At 42.4% G+C, this 12,243-nt stretch overlaps 1 pseudogene; it reads left to right on the top strand.

Annotated features, from left to right (window-relative positions):
- Positions 1 to 11,425: 11,425 nt before the first annotated feature.
- Positions 11,426 to 11,878, top strand: LOC121451464 (annotated as a pseudogene).
- Positions 11,879 to 12,243: the final 365 nt, after the last annotated feature.

Consider the following 12,243-nt stretch of genomic DNA (forward strand, 5'->3'; position numbering starts at 1 on the left):
GCCAGCACAGGGATCAGTTTCATAGTCTGATGGCCAAGGGAGGAAGGAAGCCAGAAGGGCGTGTGATTCTCTTTAAATATCTTCATTCATGCCAGGTGGTTATGCTAGATGTTAGCCATCTGTCAGGGGTACTTGCAGATTCTTGCCAACTCAATGAACAGAAAGCCAGGAGGCAAGTCTCTCGAGCCAAGTGCAAATGAACACCAAGTCACATGCCAGGTAAGAGGGCCACCTTATGTTGCAGTGAACAAATATGTCTGAGGTCCAAGTTCAGCTCTCTAGTACATGGTTGCCATAAGACTTGCCTGGGAAATTTCTAAGAGATTACTCATTGCAAAAGCTTAGCTTTTCCCCCCATGTAATCCGTTTTGTGACAAGCTGCCTGATGATTCAGAGTTCATGGAAATGGTGTTCTTCTGTTGGGCTCTGCTTTCTGTCTTAGCTACTTGCTGACATTTATCCCCTTTCTCCTCAGAAGTTAGTTCTTACCTGTCTATGAAGATCTCACTATTCCAGAGTACATTCCACTGAGTTCACCCAAATGGAAAATTAAACTCCCCAGAGGGATATTTAAAGGAACACTGTAAATAACAGGATTTTCTAATAAGTGCCTATGTCCCACCTGGCCTTTGTCCTCTGCGATCATGACGTTATCTGTGCTCACTCCCTGTTCTCTTCACTGGCATCAAAAGACCCTGTCCCTTCTCTCAAGTACCATGTACCAGGGAAGGATGCATAGAACATTCACAAAGCTCCTGAATGATGCTTTGATCTGAGCATTGCACCTGTAATCTTTCCTGAATGCTTCTTCTTAGGACTCAGGCATTATGCTGGTCTGCCCTGTCAACTGGCAGGTATCACTCAGGCAGTACCCTGGCCAGCCCAGGATCCTAGTCTGTATGCAGGTGCAAAAGATCCCTTTAAGAGACAAGTCCCGCCTAACTCTTCCTTTCTGCCATTTTCTCTGAGAAGGTAGCTTTCTCTCTGTGTGTGTCTTCTTTTTTTCTCTTCCCCTCTCTCTGTCTCTCTCTCTCTCTTTCTCTCCATTTCTCTCTTTCCTCCCCCATCCCCTTTATCTCAATAAACTCCACACTCAAGCTCTGTCTGTATGGCTATTTATCTCCTGCCCGTGGCCCTCACCTGCTGGGGTCTCACTCTTGCCGCATTGGTAACACTCTGTTCTCTGCCTTTGGTGTACGCTGTCTCATCCCCTCTCTTCACTGCCATTGCCAGCCTTATCTAAGACAGACACTGAGTGGCAACATCCTCTTCCAACCCTCCTAGAATCTCTGAGTGATATAGTATTTATTTAATGCTTTGACAAATACCTTAGACAAAACCGTTTTAACTTCCCCATGCTTCCACTATACCACTTCCTTGTGAAATCTGAAATCCCAACACCCCATTCTAGCCATCCAAACCCCGGAGTTGCTCCTTCTGCCCACTATGCTGGCTTTGAGTACTCAGGTGGCTCTCACGGTTGTGTCCCTTTGCTCAGCTCATTCTCGCTAGCTCTGTGGGGCTCCTCCGTGCCTGTGTGTCACTTGTCGGTCCTAACAACTCCTTAGTCTCTCCTCTACCTACCATCTTACTACATCTGCCCTGAGGATGCCTTATTTTCCATCGGGCATGTCGTCTGAAGCTTTGTGGCAGCAGAATAAAGGCATGGGGAAAGAAGCATCAGATACACAGGCAAAACAAGCTCGAAGCCTGTTGGCAGAAACAGTGGAGACTCCTCCTCCCCAGGGCTAAGTCCCTAAGCTCACTAGTCAAACATGGACACAATGATGTGGGGCAAGATTTTTCTACATTGTATGGCGGCCAGACTGTCAAGCCATAGTTTGCACCTGCCACAGGAGGTGGTCACCTGGCTTTCCACACTGCTAACAAAGGGTCAGGATACGCTAATGCTGTTCTGCCCCTTCTTTGTAATTAGGAGGACACCTGGGATAGAGGTGTTAATTCGGCCTGCATGAGAGAGCTGGCATAAAGGGCAGAAAGACAAAATGGGCATAGAAAGGTGTGGACATGACCAAAGACATCGCCTGGTTACCTAGGAAACAGAATGCTAATGAATTTCCCCCTCAGTTTATGTTTTGGAGAATAAACAAGGAGGAAGTTTCAGGATGTGAACTCGGGATTTCATGGGGGATCCCTGAGAATCTCCCTCCCGATAAAGCCATATGAATTGTCTCAATTATTTCCCACATCTCCCTGGCTGGTCCAGAGAATTAATATATGGTCCAGGCTGGCAGCAGACCACGACACAATGGGTTCTTTGTCCTCTCAGTACACATAGCCAACTTTACTGCCCACTGTTCTACCTCTATGCCTTATAAACTTCTGCTTACCCCCTTGCCTCCCTCCAGCTCTCCCCATCTGCTTACTGTTGACAGGACTGTCCTAAAAGTGTGGGGAGAATTCCCCAAATGGCAGGAAATTCCCATGAGCCTGAGATCCAAAGAAAAGCCGTCTACTTTGCACTTGGAGCCCGAATGGCAATTTAGAGTCATAAACAAATGACCAAAGCTGTGCATACAAGCAGGTCTCCCTCTGAACCTAGCAGTCTAAGAGCTAGATTTTATTCTTTTTTGGTTTTTCGAGAAAGGGTTTCTCTGTGGCTTTGGAGCCTGTCCTGGAACTAACTCTTATAGACTAGGTTGGCCTCGAACTCACAGAGATCCGCCTGCCTCTGCCTCCCAAGTGCTGGGATTAAAGGCGCGCGCCACCATCGCCTGGCTAGATTTTAGTCTTTAAAGGTATTCTTGAGAGGAAAGCCTTATTCCACTGAGGGAAAAAAAAGACAACTTCAGAGATGCTCCTAACTGAGCAAGTTCATGCTGAGTGAGGGAGTCAGCCTGAGCTGGAGGTTCAAACTCCAGCTGGGGAAGGAGTCTATACAGAAGACCTAGGAACTCAACAGACTTTCTAATCTCCTGTGCTAATACTCAGACTCACCCATGGACACCTGGATAGCAGATGGTGACCGTGATCATTCTAGCCCAGAAAATCTCCTTAGAGACAAAGGTCTGCCTATCTCCACTGCAGAGGCCTTTATTCCTGTGTCTACACTGGGATTGCCACTTGGACTCTGTGCCATGATAAAGCCTCAAGAACTGCACTAACATAGATTCCAAGAACCCAAAGCAAAAGAAGCTAATACCCTGCTCAAATGCCATCTAGCCCTGGTAAAAGCTGTGAGGGAGACACACGGGGAGGAGACTTAAACTACAATACTAGGCTCCAAGTGTGTTATGTGCAGGCTGGCTACCAAGGCTGAGGGAAAACACACATACAAAAGGAAAAACCTCTCCTATCTTAAATGGTCCCCATTTATGTCCAAATCCTGCTTTTAAAGCAGAAAATAGAGGGCAACAGGGCTAAGGAAATAAATATGTCTTCTGCCACTCCGCAGAGCTCTGCCCTGTCCCCATACTCTCCCTATGTTCCCAGGTTACCAGGGAAAAAGAGGCCAGCCCTACAAGCCAGACAGAGAGTGGAGCTTGCTATCAACCATCCACTGTGCTGTCCATAGCATTCTCCGTAAGGAAAATTCATAGTCGGGGATAATTGGAGTACGTGTCCCTTCTTCACTCACAGACCTTCAACAATGTAAGAAAGGCTAGGAAGCTTCTCTGAGGACACACACAAAAGTAACAGCGTAGACAGGAAGCCATTGAACCGAACTTTAAAAAAATGTGATGGGGTTGCTAACATTCACTCTCCACAACTGATGGCTTGTGGAGGGGTGCAGGAGGGGAAGGACTCAGTGCTAGTTAAGGGGCAGACCACTGAGAGTTGGACCATGTTCCAGTGAGTGTATACAAAACAAAAAAATAGACTTTTTACTGTTTTTGAGGGGGGATCACAAGGATGAGAAGGGCAGACATGGGAAAGATTGGAGTGCATGGTGTAAAATTCCCAAAGAATCAATAAAAAGGTTACATTGGTTTAAAAAGAAATTAACATCACCCTTTATATGATTGCATTCTACCAAGATTCTCGACCTTTGGCCTACTGAAAAGTAAGGACAAGAAAAAGAAGTATAGGTCATTCTGTCTGCCCTTCTACAGGTTAATTTTCATGAAGCGGTTGACTGATACAGAGAAGTAACACATAAACAGAAAGGAACAAGTCCTTCGTTCTTTCTTAAAATGTCGTTTCATTCCTTCTGTGTTTGAAGTTCTGGTCTAAACTGGGAGTGTGACGTCTGACTGTCAGGGCATCTGCTTACACAGTTCCTGGTTCTAGACACAACATGTTTGTCTTTGAGTTTCTCAATTCCCACACATTTTTGGTCCCTGTGAATTCTGTGTAAATGAGTATCATGAATCTCTATGTTAACGGCACAACAAGAAATAGCACATACACACACACACACAGAGACACACACACACACAGAGACACACACACACACAGAGACACACACACACAGAGACACACACACAGAGACACACACACACAGAGACACACACACAGAGACACACACACACAGAGACACATACACACACAGAGACACACACACAGAGAGACACACACACAGAGACACACACACACAGAGACACACACACACAGAGACACACACACACAGAGACACACACACAGAGACACACACACAGAGACACACACACACAGAGACACACACACAGAGACACACACACAGAGACACACACACACACAGAGAGACACACACAGAGACACACACACACAGAGAGACACACACACAGAGACACACACACAGAGACACACACACACAGAGACACACACACACACAGAGACACACACACACTACCCCCTCTCCTGAAGCACATTCTCCATGGTCTTATCAGATAAAGATTAAGAGTTCAAATTGTTAAGAATTTCAGGATAACCAGAGCAGAGCATTAAAACTGCACACTACTCTTGTGATGTCAGGACTACAGGTGACTCCACCCGTCTGATGCCCACAAAGTTAGCCGTAGGTCAGCACAGCCGGGAAAAGGCAGGGGCAGTCACAGAGGTCCTTCCAAGGTTGCTTCCATGAGCAACTAGAGTTTAGAACCTAACACACTGCCTGCAGTCTCTTTGGGAAGTGCCAAGGCCTCCTCCACCCTGAAGTTAGCTTGACTCTGGAGACAAGCCACTGAAATCAGCATACTCTTCCATCTTTCTGGGAACAGAAAGCTAGTCACTGTTGATGGGGGAGAGTCTTCTGTTTTGTGTTAATTTCATTGGTTAAATAAAGAGACTGCCCTGGCCCTTTAATAGGACAGAAAATTAGGTAGGCGGAGTAAACAGAACAGAATGCTGGGAGAAAGAGGCTGAGTCAGTGAGTCTCCATGATTCTCCCACTCCAGGCAGATGCAGGTTAAGATCATTCCTGGTAAGCCAGCTCGTGGGCTACACAGATTATTAGAAATGGGTTAGGTCAATATGTAAGAGCTAGCCAATAAGAGGCTGGAACTAATGGGCCAGGCAGTGTTTAAAAGAATACAGTTTCCGTGTAATTATTTCGGGGCATAAGCTAGCCATGCGGGCAGCCGGGTGCCGGGGACGCAGCCTGCAGCTCCCTATCTCAACACACAGTCTTGGACCAGCCATGGAGATTTTCAGGCCTCCTAGACCTTTCAGCCAAATTGCATTTTCAGACAATTCATTGGCAGACGGGTTCAGAAACATAGTTATAATCACATCTATGCTATTCGTGAAATATGAGCTTGATGAAGAAGGGAGCAGCAGATACTTTCTTTAGTAGTAACAATTATTCAAAAAATGATAATATGGATTATTGCTTAGATGTAGTAATCAGAATGGCTAGTCTGTGCTGGGCACTGCCCCAAGGATTCCGCTACAATATCATATTTTCTTCACGGGAACTCTATGAGGTTCCTGATAATCTTGTCTTGCCCAAATCTGAAAGACCAGGAGATCAAAGCCAAGAGTGATTCACAAATTGACTGTAGTCATACAGCTCGTTAGCACTTCGAACCAGGCCGTTCTACTACTTCACGCAGCTCTGTCTGTACTTGGATCCATCTCTATAACTGCAACTCCTACATGCAGGCAGGTGGGACTGCTCACTGACCCAGACAAGATCATCAAATGCTATCCCCAGAATAAAAGTAGGGAATTTTAATGTTTTTAAAAAATTTATCTGACATCAATAAATCCCAAGTTACAGTTGATATTTATTATAATTTAATTTCTGGGAAAGAATTTTTAAATAGTGTTATTATAGATATCATTTTTATCAGATAGCCCAGTTTCCAAAGGTGGGGAGCTTACAGATGCCAGAAACATTTTATTTTAATGTTTTCATAGACAGGAACCATTGAATGGAGTTCCAATTTAAGAAACATATGACATTTACCTAAATATCCTGTATGCTTTTTTATAAGTCTACATTTATGATCTGACAGGTATTGTAAAATAAACCAAAACCCCTGTTGACTCACAAAAAGAAACAGTTCTCTGCATAGCTGTTGGCTTTAGCATTATGTGTCATTCAAATTGCTAACAACGGTCACAGGTCATTGTCTGGCCTGCCTGTTTGTTTGCTTTCTGCGTTGATGCTGGGTAACGTGCTAACATAATCTACTACATAACACAGTTGACTCAGTAGTTTGTCTCCTCCTTTGTTTACCTCTGTGCTGGGTCAGATCTGCATGGAAACACACGTACTATCTATGTGTGATTCGCCTGGTAGCAAATCAACAGCCATGAATGGTGAGCCGTGAGTAACAAAGGTAGCCAGGAGAAACAGACGGAAGATCCCAAGCACCGGAACTAGTTCACTAATACCCTCATCTGAGAATGGGGGAAGCTTCTGGTCCTAATTTTCTGTGTTCTGTGAGCAATTTAAATGACTAGTAATAGTGACGGCATCAAAATTCATGTTAGCAAATTAGACAATAAATCTTTACTTTTCCCACCAACAAAATACCTTTAAAGGTTCGTACGAGTAAGTGCAATGAGGGTGTGTTAATATCTGCTATCTCATGGACTAGAAATACGCACCCATCTCTCTAGAAGGCAGCTAATTATGTTAAGGTCTATAAAAGTCTTTTGCCCTGGGAACATCAGTTTAGTGAGCTATCCATCATAAAGGAGTAACTAAAAATTTAGTAACATTCATAACAACGGTATTTGAAAGATCTCAAATGGACACAATCTTTTTTAATTGTTTTTATTGAGCTATATATTTTTCTCCACTCCCCTCCCTTCTTCTCCTCACCCTTTCAACCCTCTCCCAAGGTCCCAATGCTCCCAATTTACTCAGGAGATCTTGTCTTTTTCTACTTCCCACGTACATTAGATTCATGTATGTCTCTCTTAGGGTCCTCATAGTTGTCTAAGTTCTCTGGGATTGTGATTTGTATGCTGGCTTTATTTACTTTATGTCTAAAAGCCACTTATAAGTAAGTACATATAATATTTGTCTTTCTAGGTATGGGTTACCTCACTCAGTATGATGTTTTCTAGATTCATCCATTTGCCCACAAATTTCAAGGTGTCATTATTTTTTCCCACTATGTAGTACTCCATTGTGTAAATGCACCACATTTTCCTTATCCATTCTTCAGTTGAGCGGCATTTAGGCTGTTAACAGGTTCTGGCTATGTGAAATAATGCTGCTATGAACATAGATAAACACAATCTTAACATTTAACAACAATAGCAATTTATGCTTTATTCAAATAATGAAATTATTTGTTTAAAATTGTATGTGTTAAAGATTTCACAGGCATAATAAGTGATTTAAAATTTATATATATTAGCTAATTTTGTAAATTAGAAAAATTAATGTATTTCTGTATTAAGTGCTGGTCACAGAAGAAGCACTAAGCAGTTTCAGTGTCTCATTGTTTCTCCCTTCCTCTTCCTTCTCATTCCAAAGAATTCTCTCAGTGGGCTGTTGGTCATACATTATGCAGTGTTTAGACGTTTGAATGTATAGATTGCTTTGATGTTTTAAGAAAAAAGTGTGTGTATGTGTGTGTGTCTGATAATACCTAATTAAATTATTTTGAACCTTGTATGTTCCAAACTAAAACAACAAGCACACATAGCTAATTTACCCAACAGATGTTTGTACACACAACAAAGAAATTATCTGTGCAATACAAAAGCCAAAACACACTGAGAAAGAAAAGAATCATATTAGAAAGTCATTAACATAGTATAAATTAAAACTGTATGCTAAATTAAATCACTTATCTAGAAAACTCTCAGGCATTATTATATAAATCAGGCGAGTCCTGATTTGTGCCAGACCATGGAGCTACCGTATACTCATACAAACAGCAACAGGGAATAACAGACCAGCTGGGGTTAGTTCTCTTGTAACTACTATGTGAATGGTCCTCCCATAACAGTCTATACAGCAGCTACATGCTTGGGCACCAGGATGTTCTCATCTGGGACCATCCCATTCTTCAGAAATCACCCCCTAGGTAACTTCAGAAGTCAGTATAGATTGGAAAAGTTGACAATAAAACTCATAGTAGAAGCTGGAGAGATGGCTCAATGGTTAACAGCACTGGTTCCTCTTTCAGAAGCCCTGAGTTTAATTCCCAGTAACCACATGGTGGTTCACAACTGACATGTGAGTCCCCTCTGTGTGCTGTGTGTAATGAATAAAAAAAAAACTGCTTTGGACAGAGCTAAGGCAGAACATAGGTAGGCAGGGAAAGCTAGGCTGAATGCTGAGAGAAAGAAGGGCAGAGTCAGAGAAACACCATGGAGCTCAACTGGAGACAGATGCCAGAACTGTAGCTGGTAAGCCATAGCCACGTGGCCATACACAAATTAATAGAAATTGGTTACATTAATATGTAAGAGTTAGCCAAGAAGAAGCTAGGGCTCATGAGTCAAGCAGTGATTTTATTAATACAGTTTCTGTGTGATTATTTCAGGGCTAAGCAGCCAGGAACCAACAAGTGGCCTCCACCAAAACAAAACCATCTATAATGGGATCCAATGCCCTCTTCTCTCTAATGCCTTCTTCTGTCACAGGTGCTATGTGCAAGTAGAGCACTGTATACATAAAACACATAAATAAATAAATCTTTGAAAAATGATTGTATATATCTTCAGTCTAACTGAGTTCTGGGCTCTCAGAGATTTGACTTCCTTTACCTGTTCAGGACATCTTTAGACAGAGAGTGTCCCTTGGCTACTCTTTTCTTGTCACAGTTCAAATGAATAGATGCAAATTCAGTACATTTCACCCAGGTGTCTAGGAAATGAAACTTCAACATGGGCTAGACAAGCTGTGTTCCTTTAAGTTACTGTATAGCTCACCAGCCGTGTATGAATTCAGCCAATCTCAACGGGATCTAATTCTTTAGTTTGCCTGTTGTGATATGATCCTTTCTTCTCTCTGTAGTGGCATTTCAATTGCATTTTAATAAATAAAGACTGCCTGAAGATCTGAGAGTAAAACAGTCCCAATGGTCAGACTTAGAGACACACTAGATGCCATAGTAACTGGGTAGTGAATGTCTTTAATCACAGTGGAGCACATCTTTAATCCCAGCCCTAGAGAGGATTGTAAAATGGGAGGAAACAGCTCTCAACACAAGGCCTTACTGGAGCATTCTGTGAGGCTGGATCATTTCAGCCAGCAATCTTGACGCTATTCTGGATGTAGAACTCAGGGGAAACTGCAACAAATGTACTCTGAAACGTTGGATCATCTGGGCCATCTGTTCCCACTGGAGATTTTTCAGGGCATCTTTATTGATCAAACCTTATTTTTTTAACCCTGAATGAATCCACAGCCTCTCAATTCCTGTGAAAAGAAAAGCAAAACATCATCTCCAAAGTAACATATCATTTGACTTAAATTTTGAAGTCAAGGCATTTTGATCAAACCTTATTTACTTGTAATTCAGAATGAATCCACAGCCTCTCAATTCCTCTGGAGACAAAAGCAAAACTTCTTTTGCAAAGTAGCATATCTTTTTAATTAAATTTTGAAGTCAAGGCATTTTCAAAATTATAAATTGGATTAGTCCAGCAGCATTTATAATCAAAAGTTTTTTAGCAGCTGTTGCTCCTTCCTCAGCAGTCAAACAATTCAAAGACAGCACAATAACATACAGTATCCAGAGTATCTGTGAGTTTTCCATCTTTACCTGGAAGCTAAACTGGGGTGGATGGGAGCTGGGAGCGTTATTTTTTCTCCTGAACCCAGGTGGCTAGGTTTGGGTTCCAATTCCTAGAACTAGATTCCAATCCCAGCCCTGGCTTGGGCTCCTGGCTAAAAAGCCTCAGGCAAATGGCCTTTCTTCAAATTTATGCCCCAAAAACTTGGGTGTCAAATGAAGCATGATTCGATGAAAACTTGGTCAGAATCTGAGATTCCGGGAGACAGGATTGCCATTTCAGACTGATGTCGAGGTAAGAGTCAGTGGCTGGCTATTTTGCTTTTCAGATCTTCAGGTTGAACCCTCCCCTACTCCAAAAAATTGTACATACATTTCTAATCTTGTTCAGGGTATTGTACCTATACAGCTCATTTAAAAATGTAATGCAGGCCGGGCGATGGTGGCTCACGCCTTTAATCCCGGCACTCGGGAGGCAGAGGCAGGCGGATCTCTGTGAGTTTGAAACCAGCCTGGTCTACAGAGTGAGTTCCAGGACAGGCTCCAAAGCCACAGAGAAACCCTGTCTTGAAAAACAAAAAAATAAAATAAATAAATAAACAAAAATGTAATTCAAATTTCTAGTCCTTAAAAATTATTATTATCAACTGTTTGGGATAATAAAGAAATATAGATTAGTAGTTAATCACCTAGCATAATCAAACTTGTAGTCATATTAGGTATGTTCTCAAGGTCAAACAAAGATATAATTTAGATAGATAGGTCATCTTCAAACACTTCAGAGATCTACAGAATATGGCATTTAAGATGTTTTAATAACCTAGGTTTTTCTTTTTTATGGCAATGAGACATGTCTGCTCCTGGCAGCACCAATTTACTTCAGAGAAGATAATGGGCATTGAAGAAACTCCACATGGAGTTTACTTTCTTTGTGGCAAAAATAAGCCACTGGGCAAGAAAATGGCCCTGCCTTGACTGGTGATATTATGCTGTCCTAATTAGACAAGCAGGACACAAAATACCCTGCTTCACAGAAAAGTCTGTTGAATATGCTAGGCCTGTATCCCCGGAGTTGCAGAGGAACTTTGGTGACTGTTTACACAGTCAGCTGTTTCTGTCATTACTCACATTTTTTGGAAGTTGCTTGCTTGCACTTCCTGCTTACTCAGATAATATTATTTCCTTCTTAGGTCTCCAAGGGAGTTGAAGATCAGATAGCTATACTTATAGTTTATCAGACACAGAAAGCAAGTTATGATAGAAAGTAAAGCTGCATATCTTGGCTTCCTGAGGAGTTTCCTCCCTCGTTCTCTCTTTGCTGTCAGACCTCCGCCATCATGGGTCGTGTGCACGCTCCGGGAAGGGCCTGTCCCAGTGGGTGCTGCCCTACCTCCGTAGCGTCCCCACGTGGCTGAAGCTGACGTCTGACGACGTGAAGGAACAGATTTACAAACTGGCCAAGAAAGGCCTCCCTCCCCCCTAATAGGTGTGATCCTGAGGGACTCACACGGTGTGGCCCAGGTCCGTTTTGTTACTGGTAATAAAATCTTGAGAATCCTTAAATCCAAAGGCCTTGCCCCTGATCTCCCTGAGGATCTCTACCAGTTGATTAAGAAGGCAGTCCCCTCCGAAAGCATCTTGAGAGGAACAGAAAGGATAAGGATGCTAAATTCCGCCTGATTCTGAGAGAGAGCAGAATTCACCGGCTGGCTCGTTACTATAAGACCAAGCGGGTCCTCCCACCCAACTGGAAATATGAGTAATCCACAACCTCTGCTTTAGTGGCATAAATTCCCTTGTGTACACGAGCAACAAAATCACTTTGAATTTAAAAAAAAGTAAATTAGGTATAAGACTTTGGACTCACCAAAGTCGGATAGATAAAAAACATTTTCTCTGAATTTGTCAAGTGTAAATTGATTAGACATTATTGATGTATTTGTTGCCTGTATATATTACATATAGTCATTGTTTTTATTGTATATAGTTCTCTTTTATTAGTTATAGCCTTCTTTTTCATTTTATACAAAAAGAGGAATGTAGTGGAATTTCTGTTGTATTTTAATAAAGACTGCCTGAAGATATGAGAGTAAAACAGTCCCACTGGTCAGCCTTACAGACCAGGTAATGGGGACACACACCTTTAATCCAGTAG

The sequence above is a fragment of the Microtus oregoni genome, unplaced genomic scaffold, assembly GCF_018167655.1.
Source record: "Microtus oregoni isolate MIOR12 unplaced genomic scaffold, Mior012 000000F_ref0000247, whole genome shotgun sequence".
NCBI classification, from domain to species: domain Eukaryota; kingdom Metazoa; phylum Chordata; class Mammalia; order Rodentia; family Cricetidae; genus Microtus; species Microtus oregoni.